Below are 17,979 nucleotides of genomic sequence, written 5' to 3' on the forward strand. Positions count from 1 at the left end.
ATATAAGACTATGTACTTCCATGCTGTGGTTGAGGGTGGGGCAGAAAGGAAGGAAGGAAAAAAAATCTGAATCCTAAAATGTCAGAAAATAATTGTCAAAATATTTTTATACATTAAAGTGAACAATTACATAAATAAAATAAAATTGCCTTAGATTATTATACTAATCAGAAAAGCCAATTATTTCACAGTTGATGGTTATTGCAATCTTTCAATTAAATTAATAAAATGGGAACTATTGTTGGTCTTTCATAAACATGGGAATCCTCCACTGCAGTGAAGATCAGCATATTTCTCTCATAGTTTATTATGTTTTTCTTATTATGTTTATTATGTTTATTATGTTTTTCTTAGAATGGCATTGGAAGGGGATATATGTGTCCTTATATTGGGGCAAAAGTATTCTCCAAGACTGAATGAAAGAACAATGGATTTTTAGCCAGAGGACGTGGGTTCATATCCTACCTTTATTACTTGCCTATCTGTATGACTTTAGGCATGTCACCTAATCTCTATGGCTTCAAGTTCCTCATCAATAAATTGAAAGGGGTCAGATGAAGTAAATTGTAAGATTCCTTTCTGCCTTAAAGTTGTGAGTCTGTGAAGATATTCCAGCATCTCCTTGTCATTTATCAAGGTTTGCATAAAGTTTGTTAGAAAAGAGACTATTGGAGAGGACTGCCGTGATACTGAACAAAGATATGGACAAATGGTTTGATGAATGTGAGCACAATTGAGGCCTGTAATAAAGGGTATTTTTTTTTTTATATGGGGAGAGTGGAGAGGGAGAGAATGGAGTCTTGCCTCCCTCAAGGTAAGAACAAAGGGAAGGAGGAGTTGATGTTGGTTTGGGACCAAGAGGTAGAAGGAGGGTGAGTCTGTTCTTTCCCCCTTTCAGTCCTCTCTAGTTATGGCTCCTCACTAAGCCTGCCTGTTCACTCCCCACTCTTTGGCTCTTTTTAACTAGCAAGCTTCTTATTCTAGGGAGAGAGAGATCACTTGGCTCCCCCCTCAGCTAAATCTGCCCTCCCCTCAGTCTTGAGTCAGAGTTTGGCAACAAGTTTAATCTAAACAACAGGGATGACGGATAAGGTTGAAGTGGCTGACAGTTTGGTGTCAGGAGGAAAGAGGGAAAAGGGGATCCCTAACTAGCTAAACTCTTCCCCCCAAAGTTAGGTAACCCAGGCTTGGTGGCCTGATCCCTTGAGAGGTTCAGAGTGATGAACCCTGGCCTTTAGCTCTGCACAGCAGGAGTCTCAAATCAAGGTGAAAGGGAGTTTGGGATAAATCCTCTTGTGGATTCCTTTCCTCTCCAATTCTCTGTCCACTCACTGGTTTGGGAGGATTGTGATCAGGTTCAGGGAAGTCTCAAGTCAAGAGAGAGCTGATCAGCTGAGTTCTGGGTTGTTCCCTTTCCCAGGGTTCCAAATACTCAGCCCATCCCCCTTGCTGCTGATGGAATCTTTGCAGTCTCTGGAAGTTTTTTCATTTCAAAAGTCTGGATTTCTCTCTCTTACAGGCCCAAGATAATTCATTACAAATGGGCAAATCTTCAGAAATCTTATGTATTGGGATTTCTATGCCAGAGCCAAATTTAGGGTCCAGAAGGTTCTGGCGTGCTGTGTCATTGCTTTGTTCCACTTAACTACCCTAATCCTTTGGTTGGAAGTCTCAGGTCTAATGGGGTATTATCATTACTATCTTCAAAATGTTGCCTTTTGATTCCAGGAAGTTGGATGAAATTATTTACAAGACTTACTACAATTTATCACTTTTAGAAAACACAATTTAGGAAGATGGAAGAGAAGGTACACAGACCTAGCTGATCACTACCAAATTATCCTCCAAACAACTCTGATCTAATGCCTACAAATGATATTTGGGGTGTCATAACCCAGAAAAAAGATGGTGTGAAACTTTTTTTAAGCTAAAGTCAATTTAAAAGATTGACACAATAAGTCTATCATACCAGGGAGAGAGTTGAGCATAGAACAGTGCACCAAAGAAGGCCCCATCTTGGCAAGCCAGGACAAGCCTTGAGGGATGACTGAATCAACCACAGCTGCTTACAGAGCACCTAGCCACAGATAGTAAAGGGGTCAGACAGTTGGTCAGAAAAAGATTATAAGATTCCCTTTGCTGGCTCTGAGTTCAGGAATCTTGCATCATTGCCCATCTGCAGAATAGGTCAGAGTCCTCGGAAATAATTTTAGGATAAGAAGGATCTTAGTGCTTATGGCAGGAAGCAGCATGTGACCCTGGTCACAGTTTCAGAGTAGAAAAGAGTGCTTGTGATTATTAACAGACCAGAACACAGGTCAGGAGAGTTTTAAACACAACTCTTCTTTGACCAAACCACTCTAGAAGAACTGAAGATTTATAGATCTCAGGGCTAGGTCTGGAGGCAGCTGCATAAAGAACCAGAAGATTGGGATAGTTCCTCCTTTATCACAGGAATGGAGGCCACTTGTAATATTTTTTTTAAGTTAAAAGATAAGAAATAAGATGGAAAATAATAAAAATAAATAAACAAAAAAAAACTCAACATATGCATAATACAGGGAAGGCCAAAACACAAACTCAGAAGAAAATAACAAAATCAATGCTACTGTATTCAAAGACTCCAAGAAAATTATGAATTGGCTTCAGACTCCAAAAGAATTTCCAAAGGAGCCCAACATATATTTAAAAATCAAATGTAGAAAAAAATTGGAGACATAAATAAGAGCTATGAATTAAAATCGTGAAAACAGTCAAGAACTTAGTAAAGGAGATACAGAAAATACTGAAGAAAATATTATTTTAAAAAACTGAATAGTCCAATTGATATAAGAGGGACAAAAATCCATTGAAGATGGGAACTTCTTGAAAATGCAGAGTTGGCCACATGGGAAAAGATTCACTGAGGAAAAGAACTCCATAATAGTAGAATTGGCCAAACTGGGAGTTCGGGGCTGGAGAGGTAAAGAAAATCACTGAAGAAAAAAAAAATGCCTCCATGTGAAATCACTAAATAATTAAACAAAGTCAGCAGAATGAAACAAAATAGAAGAAAAAAATATAAAATATCTAATTGGAAAAACAACTAACATGGAAAATAAATCCTGAAGAGAAAATCTAATAATTATTAGACTACCTGAAAGACATGATTTGGAGAGAAAAAAATTGCTTGCACATCATCTTTAAAGAAATTATCAAGGAAAAGTGCCAAGATACTCTACAACCAAAGGATTAAATAGAAATGAAAAGAATCCACCAATTACCTCATGCAAGAGATCCAAAAATAAAAATTCTCAGGAGTTATTATAGCCAAATTTCAGAACTCCCAAGCCAAGGAAAACATATAACACACAGCCAAAAATAAATGATTCTAATATAATGGAACCAAAATTAATTAACAAAAGATTTAGTATTTTCTACATTAAAGGATTGATCAGGGGGCCTGGGATATGATATTCTAGTGGGAAAAGGAGGTAGGTCTACAACCAAGAATCACCTACTCTCCAACCAAAAAAAGTGAATATAATCCTTCAGGGGAGAAATTGTCTATTCATTAAAATAGAGGACTTTCAAGCAATCCTGATGTAAAGACCCCAGCTGAATGGAAAATGCCTTTCTCAAATACAAGACTCAAGAAAATAATAAAAAGAAATGGTGAGCAGGAAGATATCAAAAAAAAAAAAAAACCCTGAAAATATTTAGGCAAATTGATATAGATTGAAATAACCAGAACAAGGAGAACATTGTTCACAGTAACAAAAATATTGGAGGGAGAACAAATATGAATTAACTTAACTATTCTCAGCAATACAATGATCCAAGAGAATTCTAAAAGATTCATGATAGTAAATGCCATCTGCTTCCAGAAAAAGAACTGATGGGGTCTGAATCCAGATGAAATAACATTTTATTTCACTTTCTTCATTTTTTAAAAATTTTCTTCCACAAAAGAATTAGTATGAAAAAATGCTTTACATGATTTCACATATAAAAATCTATATCAGATTGTATACCATCTCATTGAATACAGAAAGGAGGAAGGGAGAGAGAATTCAGGACTCATTTTTATATTAAAAATATTTTTACATTTAACTGGGGAAAATAAAATATTATCAATTTAGAAAGTAAAATATCTTCTGAATAAAAAACCTCAGAATAAATTATTTAGGGATAATTAGTTAGCATTATTATTATTAAATTCAAAGGAAAATGATATCTTCTAATCAACCTATTAAAATTTCAGTCAAAATCAATTCTCTTGAATTACTTAGTTTAACATTCTATTGATAGCTATTAATTTAGTAATAACTAATTTAAGTAATATTTTATAGCTACAGGGTGCTTCAAAGTCGTTTTCTCATTTGATTCACAAAGCAGCTCTATAAATAATTATTAACTATTTTTATAAAGGAGGAACTGAGTTTCTAAGATGTTAAGGGATGGTAATGAATGGTGGCAAATTTGCTCCTACTCTTACAGTGTGCTTTCAGCTATGCTACTTATTCTTCAGGTAGTTGTAAGAAATAGTACTCAAGGTAAATCGTGAAGTTCCATCTTTAGTGTTGTACTTAAGTTCCACAAAATAGAGATATTTATAAATAGTTTGAAACCTTGAAACTTTATTCTCCTGCTCAACATTCTGGAGGCTAAAAACTTGCTTCAGAAGGTTTTCATATATTTGACTCATTGCCAAAATAATCCTGAGTCACAGCATAGCTTCCTTAATATCCTCCAAAGAATAAAGCTGAATAATACTAATAAAAAGCTAAAATTTAAAATTAGTTACAAGACAGTCAAAGGGGAAAAAATAAAGTCATGAAAATGGAGAGGGAATAGCAATTTGCTCTTTTTGCAGTAGATGCAGGATCAGAAAAATAAAATAAATTATTAAACACTGTCCAATGAACTAGAAATCTCAATATCAGACATGAGAACATATTATGAGTAATAAATCAGAAACCAAAGTCATTTCTATTCAAAGCATTATTGAGTCTATTATAACAGAGCATCAAACTGTAAATACTTGCTTCAGTCCATCTCTCATAGAAACTCTGGGACAAAGGATACAGATGTGAGAGAAGCTTCCTGAAATCTGCCCATTGTTGTTATTACTTAATCCAAAAGAGCTGAAGATGATTTTAAAGAGACTAGAAACTTGTTTGTGAGAAATCAGTCATTTAAATTACTGTGGAAATATTTAAATAATAGTGTTGGTGACAAAATGTGGGGTTGGAGAAAGAATTCCTCTAGATTCACGACTGTGACATAGGATGGTCATGAAGATTCAATTCCTTACTCCAAAGAGTGTTAAAAAAAAATACTAGCCTCTACTTTGCTCTTGGATTAAATGAGGTTTTCTAGCTAATGCTGATTCCTTTCCTCAGAAGGACTGTGATGCTACTGCATCTGTGCTCCCAGATGCTAAGTCTCAGCAATGATTTCCATCATGTAACTGCAAAACTGAGTAGCTGCTTAGTTGCTGCCCTGCTGATATGGAACTAACAAAATTATCTTATCTAAAGCCTCTAGTTGTTTTGTGTACCTCTGCTGCTTCCCAATGCCACCTGCCAACTTCAGATATTCAACTACCCTAGAATAAACACTGGGGATTTTAAGTAATGTAACAAAGTAGATGATTATAAATATAAAGATAAATATAATTAATTGAGTGTGTTGCTTATCACAATCAAATATTTTAAGGCATGGCTATTTTAGTTAAATAATGCACAATAAAGCTACACTGTTTCCTATTTTATTTTATCTTACAGCTCTTCCTGTATGCTCTATTCCAAATAAATTGTTTTTCTCTGTGTTCCCAGCATACCATATTCCATCTGCTACCATAGTTTACAAACACAGTCGCCTGGGTTTAGAATATACTCTTACCTTGTCTCTCTTCCACAAAAAACTCTAACATCCTGCAATTACTTTTATCCATTTTGTCTATACTTATATGCATAAGTGACTGTTGAGTCTAGAATCAGAAAATCTGGACTTGATACTTTCTAGCTGTGTGACCTTGGTGAAGTCTCTTAATTTCTGTTTACTTCAGTTTATATAACTATGAAATGATGATAATGGCCCTGACTTTCCGTGGTCATTGTGAGGATCAAATACAATGATATTTTTAAGTACTTAGCTCAATGTCTATTGCATATGTGGCACTTAAAAATATTTGTTTCCTTCTGTGCTTTTACGTCTTTTTATTCTTCTAATAAAATGTATGCTCCTTGACCAGAGAGAATGGTTCATGTGGTTCAGACACAACTTTTATTTCTAGCACCTCTGTGCGCTAATGCTAGTAAACACTTTATGAACTTTTAATTGGCTCAAATAGAATTCAAACAAGAAAGAGAATATAAAATATCAGTATGTTGAAACAGGCTTAGAGTCAGTTCTTGCCCAGGATTTTGTCACAGAATGTACATGTATGCACATCTGTGTGTATGTCTGTATGTGTGTGTGTTTTAAAATGAAACACTACTTTTAATCATGAGGTAAAATGAGAATTTTTTCAGGCACTAACATAGCCCTAACTCACCTTATATAACTATTCATAAATCCTGCTCTCTGAAAACAGATGGAAAGTGAGGATTAAAACCCTGTGTTGAAGTTTGAAGTTCTTTGGGATTTATTCCCAGGTTTCCCTGCTGTGTCAGATGCTTTGAATGTAGCCACTTAGTCTGGAGGGTGTCCTTCTTGTACAATGCATGGATTGAAGATCACCCTTCTTACTACCTCCCTCCAAGCGATGATGTGAGGATAAAATGTACTCACCCTTTAAGTCATTTTCAGCTGCTGGGAAAAAAAGTCCTGGACCATGTTCCTTGAAATCCCTAGGGTTCCCTATGAAAAAATCTATTCATCCCCATTAAAACTCTATTAAAATTTTCAAGAGACTCAAGTTGAATTGAGTCTGTGTCTCTATGAATCAATCAGTGATGGGGTTGGAGATTTAGTGTTATGTATGGGGAAGTGAGATAGGGAGGACATTTAGCCTAACTATCTCATTTTACAGTTCAGGAAAATTAGGCACAGAATAATTAAGTAGTGGCCCAAATACACATGGACAGCAAGAACAAAGTTGAGATTTGACCCATGCCCTCTGCCTCTAAATTGAATGTTCCAGACACCACACTGCCTCAGTGACTAGTTCCTAGGTTATTATTAGTACTCGAATCATGTACTTTGATATATTAAAAGCATGAAATAATCCCATTACCCTCTAAAAGTTTATACTTTTTAGAGGCCAGGTATGTTGAAGATACTTGTCACAGAAGTGAACCATTCTTTGAATCTAGGAGGTGTGAATTCAAGCCCTGCATTTTGTATATAAGAATTATATGATCAGTGATAAGTCACTTAACCTCTCAAATGTCCAGGAACTTTCTAGAGTATTAATGGAGATTCACATTGGGAATTTTTCATACTGATCATTCCATCATTCAAGAAATTTTTATTAAACTCCTATCATTTGCCAGACACTGTGTTAATTACTGAGAATACACATAAAATTATATAGTTTCTGTTCACAAATAATTTATGACCTAATGTAAGTACAAGGATATGAATAGAAATGTAAACCATAAAGACAAATATTTACGAAATTACTGTACCTAAGGTGGTTTGAGAGGGAGGGCACAAACAACTGAGAAAATTAGAAATGCCTATTCCAGAAGACAAGATGATACATTCATTGATGAAATAACTGGATTATTTTTCATTCCCACCAAAAAAATCAAGTCAGTATTAATAATAATGTTATTATTAAATGTCAGTTATAATTAGAGCTAGAGACTTGACCTATGATTTCACTGCTATAGAGAGCTGCCAGATAAGAAAATTCTTACCCATATAATTCAGCACCTTTTCTTCTGATTATATTCTTACAGAGTAGCCTAGGGCCCTGAGACATTAAGTAACTTTTGAAAGGTCACACAGTTGTTATGTGTCTGAGGCAGGATTTAAACTAAAGTTTTATTGGCTTTGTGTAGCATTCTATTCACTAAACCATTCTCTAGTACTCATTTATTTATTTTTTATTATATTAATGATTAAATAATAATTTGGGGGAGTCTATAATTAGAGATTGGATAAGTATAATGAAAAAGAATGCTATAGATCTCTAGAGAAAGAACTGTTGGAATAGAAATACAGATGAAAACATGATTTATTACTTGCTTATTTGAGTATGTATTTGGGGGTTGGGTTTTAAAAGATTATTCACTTGCAAAAATGAATAATATGGAAATATGTTTTGCATGATATTACATATTTAACCCAAATGGAATTGCTTTGTCAGCTCTGAAATAAGGGAGTTAAGAAGGGAGGGAGACAATATAAATACCTGAGAAACTCATGTGGAAATTTGTTATTAAAATAAAAAAAAATTAAAACTGAAAAAAATTAGTTTCAGACTTGCATTGGTGGAGGTCATTTTGTTATTTAGGAGTTCCATATACAAGCAAAATGACAATTTTTGTCCCTATATCTTTAATAGTTAAAAAAGGATTCTCCATGCAGCAGCTTGTATTATAGGATGAGTATTTTCCTCACAATTACAGGTAAGACAAATGAGAATTAGAGTAGCTTAAGTGACTGCAAAGGATCATCCAGTTGATGAGGGTCAGAAATAGGAAACACATGTGTTTTGATAATACTCTGATCGTAATATCTATATCTATATATAAATAATATGGCAAATTACATGTATCAATTTCATAATAAGTCCTGGGAAATGTATCCAAGTTTTGTGAATGACAAAAGAAGTTGAAGAAGAAGAAAAAGGAGGAGGAGAAGGAGAAAGAGGAGGAAGATGGAGAATCATAACAAGGCATGTGTTTATATATCAAACATGTTTATGGTTTAGGTATTTATAAACATGAAAATGATAACTATCAGCCTTGATACTTCCAACAGGTATATACAAATCTTAACAGATCAATCTGAGGTCCTGTGCTTGGTGCTACACTGATACTCCCCTCCACCCTGTTATTTTGGGATGTTTAATGGAAAGAAACAAGAGGTAAACATATAAATATTTTGAGTTTATTAATGGGAACTGGGATAAGAATGAGGGTAACAAGGAGAAGGGAAATTTCTAATTCTTATTCCCAAAATGAATCCCCTAATAACTATTCTATTGGCTAACTTCCTAAGGTAAGTAAATAAGTTAAGTCCCACATAAATAGTATCTCACAAAGTTGAGTCCAAGATGGGCCAATGTCCAAGAGGAAAGATAACAGCTCCCAGCCAAGTAGATGAATCTTCCTTATATTCTCCAGTCTAGCTGACCTGCAGTCTGGCTGAAGTAGTCCCTCTCCACAGCTGATGTCTTCCAGGGCCAGTTGTATCTTTGTATGGTTGAAATCACAGCCAAACTTCCTGCTCCTACTTCTGCTCCAGAAAGAATGACTCTTGGCAGTTGGAACAAAAACCTCCCCCAACCTCCTTGCTTGGAATCTTGACCCAGGGTCCCATGTGATTCTGTGTCACATGTCTCTCTCCATCAAAATGCAGTCTTTTCTCTTCCTTAACACAACCCCAGATACATGAAATTTAAATTTCATCCATAAAAGTATTAAACATTTCAGCCCACCTGTATGGGATGATGTTGGGGTGTGAATATACGGTAGGCCTAGTAGATGAAACAAGTTGTCTTCTGCAAGAAGCAGACCATAGTCATATTTCAGAGATGCCTAAGGCTTTAGAGAATTTTTACACTATCTACCCTATCATCCCCCAAATCTTCAGAAAGAAGCAGACCAGCCAAAGAAAAGAGGAAGAATAGGTAAAGGAGGAACAACCAGACTCATTCAGGTATAGAATCCTATCTTACCACATAGAGAAGTAGGAGCGGAATAAGAACAGAGGGAATGGGGAGGAGAGTAATATACGTGAGGGGGAATCAGAGAGGGGATTAAAAGCTAAACATTTATGTTGAGGGACAGAGTCAAAGGAGAAAATGCAGGACCAAAAGGAGAAAATAAGATAGAGAGGAATAAATAAAACCAGAACCCTAGACATTTTTTTAGCAAGAAATATATTTGAGGCAGGTAGACAGACACAGAGTGAAGGTAAAGGAATGAAGCAGAATATTTTGGGCTTCAACTGAAGTAAAAAGAAAAACAGGAGTAGCAATTATGTTCTTGACAAAACTAAAACAAAAATACATCTAACTAAAAGAGATAAAGAAGGAAATTGCATCTTGAAAAAATATAGTGAATAATGAAATAACACAAATATTTAACATACATGGACTAAATTATATAGCATCTAAAGTTTTAAAGGAAAAAACTAAATAAACTTAAGGGGGAAATAGACAGTAAAACTATTCAAGTGGGGAACCTCAACCTTCCCCTCTCAGAACTAGATAAACCTTACCTAAAAATAAACAAGAAAGTAAAGGAAATAAATGAAATTTTAGAAAGGAACACATTTTGGTATATGATGGTGAATACTATTATGTTGTAAGAAATGATGAATAGGATGATTTCAGAAGATCTGGAAAGACTTACATGAATTGATGCAGAGTGAAATAAACAGAAATAAAGGGACATTGTATACAGTAACAACAATATTTTGGAATGTTCAACTGATAAACTAAGCTAATCTCAGCAATACAATGATAAAGGACAATACTGAGGGACTTATTGTAAAGAATGCTATCCAACTTTAGGGAAAGAACTGTTGGAGTCACAATGCAGATCAACATGTATGATTTTTGAATTAGTTTATTTGGATTTTTGTTTGGGAGTTTTGGTTTTATATGGTTATTCTATGGCAAAAATGAATAATATGGAAACATGTTTTGCATGATAATACCCCCTGCAACCCAGATTGAATGGCTTACTAACCCTAGGGGGTGGAAGGAAGGGAGGGAGGTAAATAATTTGAATCATATAACTTAGGAAAACATGTGGAAATTTGTTATTACAAGTAATTTGTAAAAAAAAAATCCTTATGATAAAAAAAATAAGCAAAGGAAGAAATGAGACAGTAACCAATATTCATAGTTTAACTAAGCATAAGAAAATGTAAATGAAATCTGACTGGGGCCAGTCCTATCCTCCAAAAAGCCATTAAAGGTAGGAAACAATAATACAGTGACTAAACCCCTAACATAAGAGTTTAATACTGTTTTACAATCCAGGATTGGGTGCATTCATGACAAAAAGGCTCAAGTCAAAAATTTAGTGAACTGTATGCAATGAGAAATAAAATGAACATTAAGAGCTATTATTAAAATTGAGCATATATTTTAACATAGTACATAGAGTAAAAATATTCTAACCACTCAAACAGATTAGAATCTGTATATGATAATTTGTTTCTCTTGCAATTATTGATATAGATACAGGAAGACAGCTTTACAAGGATAAAAAAAAACCTAAAAACTGACAACAACAAAAAATAGATGGCCCATAAGAATTCTTCTGGTGACTTTTTACAAAGCACTTGATTAATCATGAGACTAGAACAGGAAACCTTTCAGAATACCATTTGCTATTTAATTAGATGTGCTGACATAAAATCTTGATTTCTGTTCTGGGCATCCAGCTATTTGTTCAGTATGGGCTCACCTGAACTAATCACTGAGATCATATTTTTCTTGACATCTTTGAAGTTTTGTCTAGAAATTCCACAATGTTTCATTCCCTAGACCGTACTCCTTCCAGTTTTGCTTCATTTATACCAGAAACATCTTGGTGTAGGAGAAATAATAATCAATTTGTAATTGAAGGAAATGAGTTTATGTCTGGATTCTATAACTGTTAGATCTTTGATTTGGGGCAAATAATCTCATCTCTGAGTCAAAATTTCCATAATTTCTAAAATGTATATGTTGCTTTTTTATACCTAGCTCCAAGTGTTTTTTGAGGGGAAAAGTATAGAAAAGAATAATATGTATAGGGGGAGCCAGACCTGGAATCAGAAGGACCTGGACTTAACTCTGGCCTTCCTAGCTGTGGTACCTTGGGCAAATCACTAAATCTCTTTTGCCTAACTCTTATTCTTCTGCCTTAGAGCTGTTACTGACAGAAAGTTAGAGGGTTTTTAAAAAAATAGTATACTTAAAACTTTGGGTGTCGATTCAATTAAGAGAGAGAAGAAAACTTGGGAAGGGCTTTGTTCAGAAGACAAAATTAGAGGTTCCTCTAAAGGGCAGGATGTGTTTTAGAAGGTAGAGATGAAGAGGTGGGCTACTCTAGGCACAGAGAGATCAAAAACCTAGAAGCACAAAGGGTTATTGAAATACGTCAATATACAGATTTTGGCACAGAGCACATGAACAGGATTAGTGTAAGAAAAACCAAGTACAGTGGAAGGCATCAGGTTGCACAAAGCTTTGAATAACACACTAAAGAGAATAGATTTCTTTCATCAATAGGTAATCAGGAGAATTCAGTAGGCAGTCAGTAAAGTTAAGAAGGAAAGATCCTGTTTCTCATTGTAGGAGAAATGCTGTTGAACATAGTATGTGTTTCCTACTATAAAACAGTAATTATTAAGACAGTTTGGAAACATACTTTACTAGCTCATGAAAAAAATACAAGAGAAATAAGAATATTTTGCAGAACATATAGGAGCTATACATGGCAAAAAAAAAATCGTGACTTTTCTCTAAAAACTGATGCAAAATGTTTCTCTATCTCTGTTTCTGTCCCTGTCCCTGTCTCTGTCTCTCTGACTTTCTGTCTGTGTCTCACACACACACTCCTTTCCTCCCTTCTTTCCCCCCCCTGCTCAGAAAACAAATGATTGAGAACCAAGTGAAAAAAAGTATCTGTGTTGATCATATTTTTTGCATTTTTTCTGGATATTGCAAAAGCTTTTTATCATAACCCTATTTCAAATCAATCACTTTAGAACCCTAGGACTCTAATTCCAGCTTGTCAACAAGAAGAATAAATGGAATGTGAAGAAGCTGCCTGATAGAAGGGAACTTGGAAGCCTGTGCTCTAGGAAATGATATTTACTAATCCCAGCACAAATCAGGTGTCTACAATTACAGGTGTCTCCACAGTAATAGGTGTTAGAGTCACTCTGTCTGACAAAGCATCTCTGATACATATCTTTAATAAAGCTCATTCATAACCATTAGGTATGTCAAATTCTATATTATTGCAGCATTCCATCTTATTATAATCATATACAAATATGTGCTTCCCATTTGAATGTATCATGTTTGAATGTCCCCTACATATGCTAGGATTACATTTCTGATTGCTGTTTTATAATATTGGGTGCATGGTGTGAGTCAAGAAAGTTATTGCCTTCATCTCTTCGAAAACTCCTACAGCATATCTGAGGGACACTGAGAAGGTCTTTTAACTCTATAAAAAAGGCCCAGTTCCTTGTCAGCCATGATTTCTAAAATTTCATTTGGGGATATTCAATTACTTGTACTGGAAGGACATAATCTGATATGGTGAAATCTTTGCATTTGTACTCCTAATGCCTGGAGCCTAGTAACTTCCTAATAAATGTTTGTTTCTCAACTCATTGATTGATGAAGAACATGCAAAAAAAAAATGGCCTCAAATTCCCTCTTTGTTAAGTGCAAAATGTGTGAAATTGGTCAAATCTCATCAGTTCTGATTCTCTGTCACTAAAATATAGGAAATCATATTTATCTTACCTATCTCATAGGTTTATTGAGAAGGTCAGATGGAATCATGTACCTGTTCTTGCTAGTTGTTATATATTATTAGCTAAGATGCAGCCAAAATATAGGATTTAGCTTTGGATTTTGAATGAGAAAAAAAAAAACTGGATTGAAGACCTGCCTTGTCATTTTCTGTATGACCAGAGTTAAGCTAATAGAGGACACAGTCCACAAGCATTTATTAAGTCTTTACATTTTATAAGGGACTGTGCTAGATTCTAGAGGTTTTTAACAGATATGAAAATCTTCTTGACCTCAAGAATCTTATATATTATGTTGGAGATAAAATACGACCTTCTTTAACTGTCAGGTAATTCTTTATGACTAATCTGCTAAATCTGGATTAGCATAAATGGAGAGGGATTCTACATTAAAAAATAGCAAATCCTTGTAGTATTTTCAGTCGACTGCACTTCTCTAAAATACAAGTACCTTTTGGAGAGGTACAACATTAAGCTGTTTTTAATTGCTCCTGATTTGGTGACAATGCATCAGATTGATTTCCTCTATAAATGGGGAAGTAGGCTTCTTTGACCTTGGGAAAGCTCTGTAGAAGAAGGTAGGGGGAAAAAAAGACAAAGCAGTATGTGTGTGTGTGTGTGTGTGTGTGTGTGTGTGTGTGTGTGTATACATACATCCTCACATATCTAGAAAGCAGTTATCAAGACTGAAGATGTAATGTTAAATACTGAACATAACACATGAAAGAGATACACATGATAGAGAAGCAGTTACACTTTGGATTTTCCAGAAAAGCTGTGGATTTGATTCCTACTTCTAGATGGTATTAATTGTCATCCCCAAATCTCTGTGGTTAAGATATACCACTGTGGTATAGATGAGCAATTCATCTATAAACTAAGGGTTTTGGACAGTATGATTTAAGGCAGTGATGACTGGTTGGTATGGCACACAGAGCCCTTTCGGTGGGCATATGGCCAACCCTGCCCTCAGACTCCCAGAGTTCATTACTAGAAAGACAGAGGGACTCAGGTGGAAATGCTCCCTTCCCCCTCTCCACCAGCCTGACTACATTTTTTCATATCCCTGCCCCTCTGCCCAGAAGCTAATGGGAAATCATGGGAGAAGGTGGGCATTTCACAGGTAGCAGAGCTGGAGGGGAGTGGAGCTCTCAGATCACTCCTCTCCCCCTCTCTACACTCTCTGAGGACATTCTTCACTTCACTCACCCTTTCACCCAGTAACCCAATGGGAGTGCTTCTTCTTCCCCGTGTATGGGGTAACAGAGGTCAGGGCATCCTTCATACTCAGACTCTTGGGTGGGGTGGGCATGGCACTTGGTCTGGGGGATGGGTGGGGATAGATCCAAGCACTACTTCTCTAAAAAGTTTGCCATCACTAATCTAAGGCCTCAGTTTCCTCACTTGTAAAATGAATTAGAGAAGGAAATGACAAACCACTCCAGTATCATTTACCAAGAAAACCCCAAAAGGGTGACCTAGAGTAAGACAAGCCTGAAAAATGAATGAACAAGCTATCTGCCAGTTGGAAATCAATCCTGTTTCCTCATCTGCAAAATGTTGGTAATGATAGGTCTGGTATCTAACTCTTTGAGGAAAATTGAGGCTCAAATGAGATTTTATAATAAAAAGCACTTATTACCAAAATTAATTCCTTGGAAAAAATGCCAAGTATTAATGCTGTTTTGTAATACAACTACAACCATATCATTTTAACAAATCCTGTCAGTTTAAGTATAGAGTTATCTGTCCTGGTTTACTGATACTGAATTAGAACAACCAGCTGTCTTGAACTATATTTACAATATCCCTCTAAGTATCTAGAGTTTGTCTATAGCTGTGGTGACAAACCTATGACATGCATTCAGAGGGGGCACTCAGAGTCCTCTCTGTGGGCACACCCACCATCAACCCAGCACAGAGTTCCACCAGAGTTCATTATTAGAAAGCCAGAGGGATGCAGAGCCAGGATATTCCTCTCCCCTTCTCCACATGTGCCTGAGGACATCACCCTTCCCTTTAAAAGGTTTGCCATTTCTGGTCTAAAGCATCTCAATAGTTAACATTTACATGGCTTTCTGAGGTTTCCAAAGAGCTTCCTATTCATTGTCTTATCAAATCCTCAAAAACTGATTTTTTACAAACTATTCTGTACTTCTTGCTGTTTCCCAAAGTTGGCATTCCTTTTATAATCTTTGTGCTTTTGCCATATTATTCTCATGCCTAGAACAATTTCTTCTTATCTCAGGCTCTTAGAATTCCCAAGTCCCTTAAAATCTCATCTCTTAAAACATCATCCACTTCTACTTAGGCCATCATCTGACTTTTCTTATTCCTCTCTCCCTAAACGTTAGTACTCTCTCCTTTCTTAAATTATTATGGAGATATTATGGAGACACTTGATTTATAGGCCATCCTTCATTTGGGATATTTTCTGAATCACTGAATTTTCTATACAATTAGGTTCTTTTCTTGCTCTTTGTTTCATTTATTATTCCTCCTCACTTCTCTTTATTCTCTTCTCTTCACTAATACCTCTGGGTCCCTGTTATATTGCCATAGCCAAGAATGTATCCCTCTTAGATACAGAGATTGTGGTAAATTTTTTAATAATTTTCTTTGAATCTCCAATATTTAGTATAGTGTCATCACATAGCAAATGCTCATTAACTGAATGACACAAAAAGAAATTAACCAATTTTATTCAGCTGATTGCACTGGTTTTCTTCCATGACCTTTGGATCCTCTTTTTTCAGTTGGCCAATATTACTTTTTATGGAACTCTTCTCTTTATTTGATTTTTGTGCTTCTTTTTCCACGTTACTAATTTTGCTTTTTAAACTGTTGTTTTCTTTTTACATTACTGTAATTTCTTTTTTTTTTAATTTTGCTTCCACATCTCTTATTTGATTTTTAATTTCTTTCAGAGATCTTCCAGGGTTTGAGACCAATTCCCATTTTTCTTTGAAGTTTTAAGTTTTGCATATGATTATTTTGATCTTACTGTTTCTTACTGAATCTGTGCATTGCTCTTCTTTATCTCCATGAAAAATTTCTATAGTTGGTTGTTTCTTTTGCTGTTTTCTCATTTTCCTAGAGGATTTTTTTTTTTGCCTGTGGCCTGGGAATTCTGAAAACTGCTGATTCTGTTTCCCCTGCTGATGGCATGCAGGACTTGGAGCACTGTGAGATATTTTACCATGGGGTGAGGGGTTTCACTGAAGGTTTAAAAGGGCCAGGCATTATGGACTTCAGGGTCTCATTTGAGACTGGTGCCAGGGCTTGGCACTTTAAGGGGCAGGTGTGGGGTGTTCTGTTTTGGGCTTTAACAGAGACCTGTGATTCTGAAATTGGCCTATCCCAGACTTGGAACCTGGCATACTAGTGTGTGTGTGGGGGTGATTCGTCAGTACTTTCTTGTGTGCAGTTTTACTATTAGTTTCCTCTTATCCTGTGAAAATAGACTCTTTCTGCCTATCTTTCAAGTTGTTTTCTGTTGGGGAGCCTTTTCACTCCATCTCCTTGTTGGTTCTGTGGCTGCATTTATTTTGAGGTGCTATTTTAAGGTTGACTTGAGGGAATTCTCAGGGAATTTCCTTTTTTTTGCTACTATAGAACCACCATCTTGCCTATACCCCTTTATTGAGCTGATTGGGTTGGACTAGAACAACTCTTTGAGGTTACCTTTATATTACAAATGAGGTAAATATATCCCAGTAAGATTAAATGATATATGGGAACTTGTTAAGAAGAATGGGATGGTAGATCTTGAAACTGGGTAAATCTGGGTCCAAATCCTTATACACTATGAGCCATATTTGTGTCATTTGTCAAATGAGGAATAATAGCAGCACCAACATCTCAAAGACTGTTAAAAGTTTAAAACCAATGCAACTAGTGCATGAAAGTACTTTGTAAACAATGTTCCATATACATATTTAAATTATTATTCTTTTTAAATGAAAAGCCTGTGGCTGGAACATAGGATTTCTGACTTCAAGTCCAAAGCTCTTTTTGCAACAACAAACCACCTTTCGATGATAAACTATTAGAAGCAGATAAGGCTTTTCAGATGATCAAATCCCTGTAGTATCTGCCAAGATAATCCAAATAAAATCACAAAGAGTAGAACATGACTGAAATGACTGAATGGCAGAAGCAGGCAGCAAACTTATGTGAAATCAACAAGCATTTGTCAACAATTATTTCCTGTACTTAACACAGGGGATATAAAGATGTGACCCCCTCCCCCTAAATTCCCTCTCTCAAGAAACTCAAAGTCGAATAAGGAGGCCACATGCAAAAAGAGTCAAAACAGGATTATTTGTC

Source organism: Monodelphis domestica, chromosome 4 (genome assembly GCF_027887165.1).
Source record: "Monodelphis domestica isolate mMonDom1 chromosome 4, mMonDom1.pri, whole genome shotgun sequence".
Taxonomy (NCBI): domain Eukaryota; kingdom Metazoa; phylum Chordata; class Mammalia; order Didelphimorphia; family Didelphidae; genus Monodelphis; species Monodelphis domestica.